Source organism: Lepus europaeus, chromosome 6 (assembly GCF_033115175.1).
Source record: "Lepus europaeus isolate LE1 chromosome 6, mLepTim1.pri, whole genome shotgun sequence".
NCBI lineage: Eukaryota > Metazoa > Chordata > Mammalia > Lagomorpha > Leporidae > Lepus > Lepus europaeus.
The window spans coordinates 952364-966261 of NC_084832.1; the positions used below are offsets into that span (position 1 = coordinate 952364).

Sequence of the window (13898 nt, forward strand, 5' to 3'; positions counted from 1 at the left end):
ATGGCAGCCGGCGCGGACTGTGACACAGGTGCACGCCGGCACGTGTGCGCGCACACACACACGCGTGCACAAGCCCTGGAGTGGCTGAGGCTTCCACCGGACAAGCTGTGTGCAGACCGGGTTAGTCATGACAAAAAGGTCAGGGCCCAGTGAACCTCAGGTGGGCAGAGCGCACGCGTGGTGGCCACGCGAAGGGACAGATGTGCCTGCTGCTCCTTTTCTTCTGAGATCAAGATTCCCCCTTTGTAACGCACCGGCCCAAAGCTGGGCTAACGTAGTCAACAGCTGAAAATCTAGCACTGAATTTTGAAAACAACCATACTGTTTGTTTCAGAACAAACACATACATGTGATTGAGCTTTTTCACATCTGTATCCTGAGTTAACGGCTGGGTAGAAACACCTTAAATAAGACATGACTACAGGCCGGTGCCACGGCTCACTAGGCTAATCCTCCGCCTGTGGCGCCGGCACCCAGGGTTCTAGTCCCAGTCAGGGCGCCTGTTCTGTCCCGGTTGCCCCTCTTCCAGTCCAGCTCTCTGCTGTGGCCCGGGAGGGCAGTGGAGAATGGCCCAAGTGCTTGGGCCCTGCACCTGCGTGGGAGACCAGGAGGAAGCTCCCGGCTCCTGGCTTCGGATCGGCGTAGCACGCCAGCCATAGTGGCCATTTGGGGGGTGAACCAATGGAAGTAAGACCTTTCTCTCTGTCTCTCTCTCTCTCTCTAACTCTGCCTGTCAAACAAACAAACAAACAAAAAAAAAAAAAACCGCTTGGCTTAAAAAAAAAAAAAAGACATGACTACAAACCTCATGTCACTACAAAGATGTGACCAAGAAGGCATCCTATTCTGCAGTGTGCATTTTAAGGGGATTTATTAATATTAGATTCTCAGGGTCACAGCAAACGCATGGTAATTACTACAAAACAATTCATCAATTCTCGGTGGATATTAATACAAATAGAATAGATTCAGGGTAGTTCACAGATACAATTCTAACAATATAATGATACTTCCCTCCTTCCCCTTTCTTTTTTAATTTTGAGATAACATTTTTAATTTACATCCAGTCAAGGGCTTAGTGCTCCATTAAATAAAGAATTCAACAAGTAAAAGACCATAGTTCAACAGGAAGCAAATGAAAAGATGTCCATTTCACTCATGTCTACTAAATCTTTTATTAAAACTATAGCAGTTTATCTATATACATTAACTACCACAAATAAGAGAAAACACGGTATTTGTCTTTCTGGATCTGGCTTATTTCAGCATAACTTATTTCAGTTCGCATAATGATCTCCAGCTGATCCGTTCTGTAGCGAGTGTCAGGATGGCATCCTTTTAATGGCTGACTAATATTCCGTAGCGTATATAGACTGTACTCTCTTGATCTAGTCATCAGCTGATGGACATCTAGGTTGGTTCTGTATAGTAGCCATTGTGCTATAAACACGGGGTGTGGATAACTTCCCTGTGCTGCTTTCATTTCCTTTGGTATATTCCCAGGAGTGGGATGGCTGGGTCACATGGGAGACCCATTGTCAGTTTTCTGAGGGATCTCCCTAACCATTGTGCCAGTTTACATTCCCACCAGCAGTGTATCAGGGTACCTCTTTCTCCACATCCTCACCAGCTTTTGTTTTTTTAAAAGAATTATTTTATTTATTTGAAAGAGGAGTTACAGAGAAGTAGAGCCAGAGAGAGAGAGAGAGGTCTTCCATTCCACTGGTTCATTCCCCAAATGACCGCAACGGCCAGAGCTGAGCTGATCTGAAGCCAGGAGCCAGGAGCTTCCTCTGGGTCTCCCACGAGGGTGCAGGGTCCCAAGGAGTTGGGCCATCTTCTACTGCTTTCCCAGGCTGTAGCAGAGAGCTGGATAGGAAGAGCAGCAGCCAGGACTTGAACTGGGTCCCATATGGGATACTGGCGCTGCAGGCTGGGGCTTTAACATGCTGCGCCACAGCGTCGGCCCCCATCTGTTGGTTTTTGATTTTTTGAATGACAGCCAGTATGACAGGTGAGGTGAAACCTCGTTATGGTGATTTGCATTTCCCTGATGGCTAGTGATCCTGAATATTCTCATGCATCTGTTGGACATTTGTATTTTCTGCTTTGGAAAATGCAAGTTCATATCCTTTGTCCATTTCTTAGCTGGTTTGTTTTGTTGTTGAGTTCTTGAGCTCCTTATATATATATTCTGGATATTAATCCTTCATCAGATACACAGTTTACAAATATTTTCTTCCATTCTATTGGTTGCCTTTCCACCTTGATTGTTTCCTTTGCTTTGCAGAAGTTTCTTAGTTTCATGTGATCCCATTTGGTCTGAGCCAATATCTTGCAGCATTTCTCCTGTTTCCCTCTGGTAATTTGATTGTTTCAGGTCTTAGGTTTAGATCCTTGATCCACTGTGACCCGACTTTTGTATAGGATGTAAGGTAGGGGTCTTGTTTCAATCTTCTGCATAGAAATACAAATTTCCCACACCATTTGTTGAGAAGACTGTTCTTTCCCCAAGGGGTGATTTTAGCTCATTTGTCAAAGATCAGTTGGTTGCAGGTGAGGGGATTAATTTCAGGGGCTTCTATTTTTTGCATTAGTTCACATGTCTGTTTTTGTACCAGTATCGGGCTGTTCTAGCAGTTGCAGTATCTCTTGATATCTGGTATTGTGATGCTTCTGGCTTTGTTTTTATTGTTTAAGATTGCTTTGGCTATTTGGAGTCTTTTGTGTTTCCATAAGAATTTTAGGGTTGCTTTTTTCTAGATTTGTGAAGAATATCCTTGGTATTTTGGTTGGGATTGCACTGAATTTACAAATCGCTTTGGGCAGTATGGGAGTTGATAATATTATTTACTCCAATGCATAAACATGGAAGATTCATTCTCTCTCTCTCTCTCTCTCTTTTCTGGTGTCTTCTATTTCTTTCCTTAAGATTCTGCTATTTTCATTGCAGAGCTCTTTCACATCTTTGGTTAAATTTATCCCGAGGCATTTAATTTTTTTTTTTTTTTTTGCAGCTGTTGTGAATGGGAGTGATCTCACAAGTTCTTTCTCAACTCGAGCACTGTTGGTGTATAAGAACGCTATTCATTCTTGTGTTCTGATTTTGTATCCTACAACTTTGCTGAATTCTCTTATGACTTCCAATAGTCTCATTGGAGTCTTTTGGTTCCTCTAAATAAAGGTTCATGTCACCTGCAAACAGGGATAATTTCACTTCCTCCTTTCCAATTTGTATCCTTTGAATTCCTTTTCTTGCATAATAGCTCTGGCTAAAATGCCAGAACTATACTGAATAATAATGGCAAGAGTGGGCTGCTTTGTCTGGTTCCAGATCTTAGTGGAAATGCTTCAGTTTTCCCTACTCAATATGATGCTGGCTGTGGGTTTCTCATATGCTTTCTTGATTCTGTTGAATCTATATTCTATACCCAATCTAAATTCTATACCCAATTTTGTAAAGTTTTTTTTTAAATCACGAAAGCTTGTTGTATTTATTAAATGCTTTCTCTGCATTTATTGAGATAATAATATGGTTTTTATCCTTCATTTTGTTGATGTGATATATCACATTTATTGATTTGCATATGTTGAACCATCTTTGCATACCTGGGATAAATCCCACTTTGGGTGGATGATCCTTCTGGGGTGTTCTTGGATTCAATTTGCTGGTATTTTGTTGAGAATTTTTGCATCTGTGCTCATCAGGGATATTGGTTTATAGTTCTCCTTTTTGGTGGTCTGGGTTTGGAATGAAGGTAATGCTGGCCTCCTAGAAGGAGTTTGGAAGGGTTCCCCTCACCCTTCAATTGTTTTGAATAATTTAAGAAGACTTTGGATTAGCTCTTCCTTAAAAGTTTGGTAGAATTCACCAGTGAAGCCATCCAGTCCTGTGCTTTTCTTTGTCGACAGGGTCTTTATTACTGATTCAATCTCAGTATTATTTATTTGGTCTATTCATTGATATTTTGCATAGTTTTTCATTTCTATTTTGTTTATTTTTTAAAGATTGATTTATTTATTTCAAAGTCAGAGTTACACAGAGAGAGAAGGAGAGCCAGAGTGGGGGGGGGTCTTCTATATGCTGGTTCACTCCCCAATTTGCCACAATGGCCAGAGTTATGCCGATCCGAAGCCAGGAGCCAGGAGCTTCTTCTGGGTATTCCTATGTGGGTACAGGGGCCCAAGGACTTGGGCCATCTTCCACTGCTTTCCCAGGCCGTAGCAGAGAGCTGGATCAGATGTGGAGCAGCCGGGACTCGAACAGGTGCTCATATGGAATGCCAGCACTGCAGGTGGAGGTTTTACCTGCTACACCAGAGCACCAGCCCCTTGTTTATCATTTAAAAAATTTTTTCCCCTACCAATTTTTGGGTTCGGTTTTTGTTTTTCTAGGTCTTTCAGATGCATTGATGGATCATTTATCTGATACTTCCCAATTTACGATGGTACTTATCGCTTATAAAATTTCCTCATAACAGTGCTTTTGCTGTACATATAGGTTTTTATATGTTTTCATTTTTATTTGTTTCAAGGAACTTTTTAATTGCTCTTTTGATTTCTGCTACGATCCACTGTTCATTCAGGAGCATGCTGTTCAGTCTCCATATCTTTATATATTTTCTAGTGTTTCTTTTGTTGTTCATTTCCAGCTTGATTCTACTACGGTAAGAAAAGACACACAATGTGATTTCCAGTTTTTGAATTTGTTAAGACTTGTTTTATGGCCACCTAATATATGGTTTATCTTGGAGAATATTCCATGCAGATTAAAAGAATGTATATTTTGCAACTGTGAGATGAAATGCCCTCTAGATATCTCTTAGGTCGATTTGGTCTATAGTTAGATTAGTTCTATTGTTTCTTTATTGGCTTTGTATCTGGTTGATCTGTCTGTTGATCAAAATGGGGTGTTGAAGCCCCCCATTATTATTGGAGTTTATGTCTCCCCTTCTATCCAATAACATTTGTTTTATAAAACTGGGTGCCCTGGCATTGGGTCATATACCATTTACTATCATCACATTTTCTTATTGAATTGACCCCTTAATCACTACATAATGACCTTCTTTGTCTCTTTTAACAGTTTTGATCTTAAAGTCTTTCTGATATGAGAATAGCTACTCCTGCTTGTTTTTTATTTCCATTTGCATGGAATATCTTTTTCTTTGCTTTCGCTTTCAGTCTGTGTGTATCTTTAGTGGTGAAATGAGTTTCTCGCATCATAATGATGAGTCTTTTTTATGCATTCAACCAGTCTGTATCTTTCAATTGGTAAATTTAGTCCATTTACACTCAACATTATTACTGATAAGTAATGACTTGGTCCTGCCATTTTTCCATGAAAATTCTTTTCGTTGGTTTGACTCTCCTTTGTTCTGTTACTGGGAGGTTTTCTGCCTTCACATTCCTTCATAGTGCTGAATGTCTTTCTCTTTCCTGTGGAAGTACATCCTTAAGTTTCATTTGTAAGGCTGGCTGGTTGGTGACAAATTCTTTCAATTTTTGTTTGTCTTGGAAGGTCTGTCTTGGAAGGTCTGTATAATCATTTGTGGATTAGAGCTTCACTGGATAAAGTGTTCTGAGTTGTCAGTTTTTGTCTTGGAGGACTTGGGCTATATCAATCCATCATCTCCTGGCCTGTAGGGTTTCTGTTGAAAAATCTGCTAATCTAATGGGAGATCCTTTAAATGTGATTTGGCACTTGTCTCTTGCATATTTTAGGACATTCTCTTTATGTTTACATTCGAAAATGTGGCTATAATGTGTCATGGTGTGGGTCTTTTCTGACCACACTTATATGGGATTCTATGTACTTCCTGTATTTGGATGTCCATATCCTTCTCCAAAGTGGGGAAAATTTCTGCTATTATTCCACTGAATTACATTTTCCAAGCCAGTCTTTTCATCTATATCTCAGGAACTCTCAAATCTCATATGTTTGGTCATTTCATGGTATCCCATAGATACTGAACTCTGTTTTTGGTCTAATTTCTTCTTCTTCTTCTTTTTCCTCTGAGATATTTCAAAGCCCCTGTCTTCTAAATAAGATATTCTTTTTGTACCTCACTGAGTCTGTTGTTATGGTTTTCCACTGCATTTTTGAATTATTGAGTAATTCATTTCTAACATTTGTCTGATTTTTCTTCAGTATCGCTCTTCGGAGGATTTCTCACCTGTGTCATGTGCAGATTTCCTTATTTCACGTTAACCATGTCTGTATTCTTGAGTAACCTTACAATAATTCCTCTGAATTCCTTTTCGGGTATTTTTGTCAATCTTCCCTTCTTCACAGTTCAGTTTTGAAGTATTAATATGTTCCTTCTGAGGAGTCATATTGCTGTATTGCCTTTGTTGTTCATGTTTCTATGTTGGTTTTTACACATCTGGGAGATCACTTGTTATCTCCTCTTTATTTTTTTATTAATTTTTTTGATTGAAGGCTTTATTCTTGGAAATGTTCCTTGTGGGGTTGAGACTTATGTTAGAGTTCCAGTGGTGTGTTCTGGGTAGGGCCAGGAGCTCTGGCCACTGTTTGTGGTGGGTAAGAGTCCAGAGTGACATCCACGTTGGGTGTGGTACAACTCTGTCTACAGTCAATATAGGGAGGGACGTTGGAGTCTAGTGTATTCATAGTCCCATCCCTTCTCTGTGCTAAGGGGATCCAGCTGACTCACATCCTAGAGTGAGCTCACAGCACCTGTGCACCACTCACCCAGGCACGTGCGCTCCACAGAGAGACCCACAAGTCCCCAGTGCACAGGGAACTAACTCTGAGGTTCTGCAGTCAGAACGCATGGTGGAAAGCATCCCCCACCAACCCATGTCCCTCCAGCTCTGTGGCCTATGCCCAGAACTCACAGACACAGGGCAGCGGGTCTGCACTCACTCTGGGAGCTGCCTGTCCCTGCCTGGTTGCCCCCCATTCGCTGAGTCAGGACAGAGATCGGCTGCAGCTCCACCACAGCACATCGAGACTGGTGCTCTGGTAGGAGCGGAGAGAAGCAACGCGACGTCACGCCTTGCCAGTTCCCCAGTGAGGACTGCGGAACTCTCCCCAAGTCAAAGCCACCCTTGGTGTAGGCTGCAGCACGTTCCTGTCACCGTACCTGGGAAGATGGCGCTTCCCAGCTAGGCACCATGAACACGCAGGAGTCACTGGTGCATGTGGCCAGTGGCCGTGTGTCTGTCCTGTCTCCTCACCATTCCATCGAATCTCTGTTCTGTTCCGTTCCATCCATTCTCCACTGAAAATTTCAATCAGAGCCTTGGGAACATGGTCCCTCCTTTGTTTTTCTGTGGCTGAGGTCAGTGTGACTTCTCCCCGTTCAGCCATCTTGGATCTCTCTGAAGTGTGTATTAATAAGAAATCAGGAATCCTCACATTGTCAGAAAGCCCTTGCCAAGACAGTGGTTTGTAACAGTGATTATATATTCATGCCTTGGAGTCTTAGTCCATCTGCCTGTGACAACACAAAGACCAAGAGCCGTGCCTTGCCAAAGGCAGCATTGGGTTCATTGTCATGGTGCTGGAGGCTGGACATCCAAGGTCAAGGTACCTGTGGATCCAGTGTCCATGAGGCCTCCTCCCGGGTCACAGTGGTCCGTCTGTTGGTGGAAGGATGCACTCTGGGCTCCTCCACCCTCACAGAAGCACAGATCCACTCCTGGGCCCCCTCATGGCCTCATCACCTTCCTGAGGTCCCTTCCCCTAGTGCTACCCCACAGGGGAATAGGACACAGTGTGTAGACCATAGTCGTACAGCCTCCAGCTTCCAGCAGCCGTGTCCAGACAGAAACCAGGGAAGCCACAGGCCTGATCCTGATCCTGAATCTCCATAGCAACCTTCTACCGGCATCTCTGCTTCTCTGTGTTGGCAGAGGGCCCCTGGAGCAGGGCCTGTGTCTGTGGCTCATCCCAGGTGTCAGCCTAACAGGGACGTGGAGCGCTGGTGGACTGGGCCTCAGGTTGAGCCCCGAGGTGAGTGTCCTAGGTAGACCCAATCAGAGAACGGACGTTCAGCCACACGAAACCCTACGCCACTAAGAAAACAGGTGAGCCCAGACTAAAGAGAAAAGAGTGGGAGAGGGTTCATGAGCTGGGGGGCTCCTGAGTGCTTGGGGAAGTTGACGAAAGGAGTGGAGAACCCTGGCTCATCGCCTTCTCCCAAAGAGCCACGCCTTCCCTGAGTGCTTGACAAACACCTCTGATGACAGCGCCACCAGGAGAGATGAGTAAAACGCCCCGGCCGCTCGTGGAAGGGCAGCGCTGAGGCCGTGTGGCTGCAGCCTCCCTCGCTCCATGGAGGCGTCAGCTGCACAGATGCCAAGGGGTTTCACCGGCGGCAGCGCTGTTCTGTAGGTCGTACGATCCTCAGCCACGCTCTCCTGCCCTGGGTGTAGCTTCTGTGACTGGGAATGGAGGCTCCGTTTCCTCCGAGTCTGCTGTTCAGGGTGTGATTATCTGAGGACAGAGGTCCCAGAGTGAACCTGTGACGCCCAACACAGGAGGCAGCTCCCTGCTGTGCTGCATGGCCAAGGGGGTGAAGATGCGGGCAGGGATGGCTGGAGCGGATGGGCTCACACCACAGAACCTGGCCCCAAGTCAACGGGCCCTGGGAGACTCACGCAGGGACCCTCCCGTGGAAGGCAGGCTCCTATCAGAAAGCAGGATGGAGTCAGCAAACACAGCAGCCCGGCTGGAGGTGGGACACAAGGACACCTGTAGACCATGGCAAAAGTGACCAGGGAACCTCCTGTGTGAGGTGAAAGTGCCATGGGTGAGGACCTGACCACCTCAGAGTGAGGACGTGGCCACCTCAGAGTGAGGACGCGACCACCTCAGAGTGAGGACGCGGCCACCTCGGAGTGAGGATGTGGCCACCTCAGAGTGAGGACCTGACCACCTCAGAGTGAGGACGCGACCACCTCAGAGTGAGAACGTGACCACCTCAGAGTGAGGACGCGGCCACCTCGGAGTGAGGATGTGACCACCTCAGACACCTCAGAGTGAGGATGTGGCCACCTCAGAGTGAGGACACGGCCACCTCAGAGTGAGGACCTGACCACCTCAGAGTGAGGACCTGACCACCTCAGAGTGAGGACGCGGCCACCTCAGAGTGAGGACGCGACCACCTCAGAGTGAGGACGCGACCACCTCAGAGTGAGGACGCGGCCACCTCAGAGTGAGGACGCGGTCACCTCAGAGTGAGGACCTGACCACCTCAGAGTGAGGACACGGCCACCTCAGAGTGAGGACGCGGCCACCTCAGAGTGAGGACCTGACCACCTCAGAGTGAGGACCTGGCCACCTCAGAGTGAGGACCTGACCACCTCAGAGTGAGGACCTGACCACCTCAGAGTGAGGACACGGTCACCTCAGAGTGAGGACCTGACCACCTCAGAGTGAGGACCTGACCACCTCAGAGTGAGGACACGGCCACCTCAGAGTGAGGACGCGGCCACCTCAGAGTGAGGACGCGGCCACCTCAGAGTGAGGACGCGGCCACCTCAGAGTGAGGACCTGACCACCTCAGAGTGAGGACACGGCCACCTCAGAGTGAGGACACGGTCACCTCAGAGTGAGGACCTGACCACCTCAGAGTGAGGACACGGCCACCTCAGAGTGAGGACGCGGCCACCTCAGAGTGAGGACCTGACCACCTCAGAGTGAGGACACGGCCACCTCAGAGTGAGGACACGGTCACCTCAGAGTGAGGACACGGCCACCTCAGAGTGAGGATGAAGGACCCTTATGAGGGAGAGGGACAAGAAATTAGGCCTGGGCAAATATCAGGGGCTTCTTAAGAGGTTGGATGTTCCCCAGAGTCTAGCGGGCAGGACGTTCTCTGGGAAGGAAAAGTCAATCCCCTTCAGAGAATCTCTAGGCGCCCAGAGCAGAGCTGCCCCTCCCTTCGGAGGGTCTCTAGGCGCACACTTATGATGTCACTGCGACCGGCCAATCCTGTAACATCTTAGCACTCTCCCTCAGCATTCTCCGGTATGCTAATTGTCCCTCCGAACCAACCAATCCCGTGCCACCTCTGCATTTTATACCAGCACTCTCCACCAGCATTCTTCGCCAGCATTCTCCCATATGCTAACGGTCCCTCTGAACTGACCAATCCTATGCATGCGTTAGGAATATGCTAATTCGTTGCCTATATAACCTGTGTGAAACTGCCGCTCAAGGCTCCTCCTCACTGCCTGAGGTGGGGGCCCGTTTGCGCAAACGTACAATAAATACCTCATGCTTTTGCATCAACTGGTTTGGAGTCTGGATTTTTGGGCGTCCTCTCGAGCAAGTGGGCATCTCTACTACTGAGAGGTCCTACATTTGGCGCCCAACGTGGGGCTTGAGGTCGCCCTCAGACCCATTCTCTGCGGACCAGTTGGAGGTATAATTAAGTGTTTTCTGTCTGTTGTTTTTTGTCTTGAGTATTCTGACTGGATTCTGACTGAAGTATTCTGACTGGCCAGTATCTGACCTGACTCTGTGGGACCAGTGGGGGAGGCAGGCGTGCCCAGCAACCCCTGGTCCGTTCCCCGGAGGACGCTCCGGGTTATGAGGGGAAACCCTCGGTCCCTTCCCCCGGGTCACGCTCCCGGGGTGGTCTGGAGGTGGGTCGGAGACCAAGTCTCCCTCCTTCCCGGGGAGGGCTGGTCAGGCAGCCGCTCCCAAAAATAGCGCAATAGCGTTCGATTTGTCCTAGCCATGTGGTTTGTCTTGTTTACTGTATGTGTCTGTGTATCTGCTGTTCTTTTTGTTTGGGCTGAAATCTTTGCACGCATGGGTCAACAAATAACCACCCCTTTAAGTCTCACTCTAGATCACTGGAAGGACGTTCGAGAACGCGCGCGCCACCTCTCAGTGGAGGTTAACAGGAAACAATGGGCAAAATTCTGTTCCTCAGAGTGGCCGGCCTTCGAGGTCGGCTGGCCAAGGAACGGCACTTTTAACCTCGATATTATTTTACAGATTAAGGACCGAGTCTTTCAGCCAGGATCCGATGGACACCCTGATCAGGTGCCCTACATTACCACGTGGGAGGATCTTTCACGTAATCCCCCTCCCTGGATAGAACCCTTCTCCTTCCCGACGGAGCCCATACGGACCCCGATACCCCCTCCTCCTATCCCGGTTGTGCCAACCTCCTCCCTATACCCTCTGAAGGAGATTCGAGATCCAAAACCTGACAAGCCACCGGTTCTTCCGGCTGATCAGGACTTTCTGCTCTTTGATTCTCCCCCACCCTATCTTCCCAGCCAGCCTGCTCCCCCGCAGGAACCCCCACAACAACCAGAGTGGGATGTGCAACCTTCTGCACCATCCCCTGATTCCACGAGGGCAGGGGAAGAAGTCTCAGCGCCTTCCCCGCCCTCCAGCCGCCTGCGCCTCCGTCGGGGGCAGGCAGGGGGCTCGGGAAGCGTCTGGACTTCGCAGGCTTTTCCTCTTCGCTCGGTGGCTGGCCAGATGCAGTACTGGCCATTTTCTGCTTCCGATCTTTACAATTGGAAAACCCATAACCCCTCTTTCTCTCAAGACCCCCAGGCTCTGACTGGGCTGATCGAGTCAATTTTATTGACTCATCAGCCCACCTGGGATGATTGTCAGCAGCTTCTGCAGACCCTCCTCACTACTGAGGAAAAGCAGCGCGTCTACCTTGAGGCACGGAAAAACGTCCCTGGAGCAGATGGCCGACCGACCCTACTGCCAAACGAAATCGAGGAGGCGTTTCCCTCAACCCGTCCTGATTGGGACTACACCACCGTTGCTGGTAGGGAGCGACTTCGTCTTTACCGCCAGATTCTCCTTGCGGGTCTCAGAGGGGCTGGAAAGCGCCCCACCAATTTGGCCAAGGTACGTGCAGTAGTGCAGGGGGCTGAGGAAACGCCGGCAGGCTTCCTAGAAAGATTAATGGAAGCCTACCGTATGTACACCCCGTTTGACCCCCTGGCAGAGGACCGGCAGGGAGATGTAATCATGTCCTTTATAGGACAGTCAGCGCCGGACATCCGCAATAAATTGCAGCGGCTAGAGGGGCTTCAGGGATATACTATACAAGATTTAATAAAGGAGGCAGAAAAGATTTACAACAAAAGGGAGACCCGAGAGGAGCAGGAGGAAAGGGAAGACAGAAGAGACAAAAGACGTAATCGAGAGCTTAGTAGAATTTTGGCCACCGTAGTGCAGGATATAGAAAGGAGTAGACCAGGACAGAATAGGGACTTGGGAGACAAACGAAAGCCTCGGGTGAAAAGAGATCAATGTGCCTATTGTAAAAAAAGAGGACACTGGGTCAAAGACTACCCGAAAAAAACACAGGGACCAAAGAAGAGACCAGTTCCAATCCTGTCCCTGGAAGAAGACGACTAGGTGAGTCAGGGCCAGGAGCCCCCCCCTGAGCCCAGGATAACCCTTGAAGTGGGGGGCAGACCGGTAACCTTCCTGATTGACACGGGAGCCCAGCACTCGGTACTGACTTCAGAAAAAGGGCCTTTAAGCTCCAAGACTTCCTGGGTTCAGGGGGCAACTGGAGGGAAGTTATGTCGCTGGACAACCAATCGAGAGGTCCAGTTAAGTACAGGACTTGTGACACACTCGTTCTTACTAGTGCCAGACTGCCCCTACCCCCTCCTGGGCAGGGACCTACTCTCGAAGGTAGGAGCCCAAATTCACTTCCATGAGAAAGGAGCTACCATCACAGACTCAGGAGGGCGGCCCCTCCAGGTATTAACACTACGCTTGGAGGACGAACACCGATTATTCGAGAGGCCCTCGTCCACCATGGCTCCCCTGGACCCCAAGTGGCTCACAGATTTTCCTCAGGCCTGGGCAGAGACTGCGGGAATAGGGTTGGCCGTCAACCGGCCTCCCTTGATCATAGATCTGAAGCCCACGGCCATTCCCGTGTCAGTTCGTCAATATCCGATGGGCAAGGAAGCTAAGAAAGGTATCCGGCCACATATCCAGAGACTGTTACACCTAGGCATTTTAAAACCTTGTCGTTCACCTTGGAACACCCCCCTACTACCAGTAAAGAAGCCTGGTACGGGTGACTACCGCCCGGTACAGGACTTGCGGGAGGTTAACAGGAGAACGGAGGATATGCATCCCACAGTGCCCAACCCCTACAATCTGCTAAGTACCTTGCCTCCGACCCACGTATGGTACACTGTGTTAGATCTAAAAGATGCATTCTTTTGTTTAAGACTGAGCCCTCAGAGCCAATCCATCTTTGCTTTTGAGTGGAAAGACCCAGAGACCGGGTTTTCAGGACAACTTACCTGGACAAGGTTGCCCCAAGGATTTAAAACCTCGCCTACCTTGTTTGATGAAGCTCTGCACCTAGATTTGGCCGACTTCCGAGTCAACCATCCAGACCTGGTCCTCCTGCAATATGTGGACGACCTCCTCCTTGCCGCTGAAACTGAGCAGGACTGCCTAAAAGGTACCGGGGCCCTGCTACAGAGACTGGGGGAATTGGGCTATCGAGCCTCCGCGAAAAAGGCCCTATTGTCAGCCCCAGCCCTGAGCCTCCCTGATATGACCAAGCCCTTCACATTATACGTGGATGAGAACAAGGGAGTGGCGAAGGGAGTGCTAACACAAATGCTTGGACCCTGGAAAAAGCCGGTGGCATACTTTTCAAAAAAACTAGACAATGTAGCGGCCGGCTGGCCTCCGTGCCTCCGCATGATAGCGGCCGTGGCAGTTCTGGTAAAAGACTCGGACAAATTGACTCTAGGCCAACCTCTTACCGTAGTGGCACCTCATGCTGTGGAGACAGTTATCCGACAGCCACCAGATCGGTGGCTCTCAAATGCTCGGATAACTCATTACCAGACTATGTTATTAAACTCAGAGCGGGTCCGGTTTGGGACTGCCACCTCTTTAA

General features: G+C 48.4%; 1 protein-coding gene across 1 annotated transcript in view; it reads right to left on the bottom strand.

Annotated features, from left to right (window-relative positions):
* Positions 1-13898, bottom strand: part of MCF2L (MCF.2 cell line derived transforming sequence like) — a 148093-nt gene that overhangs the window by 44863 nt on the left and 89332 nt on the right. The window lies entirely within an intron of this gene.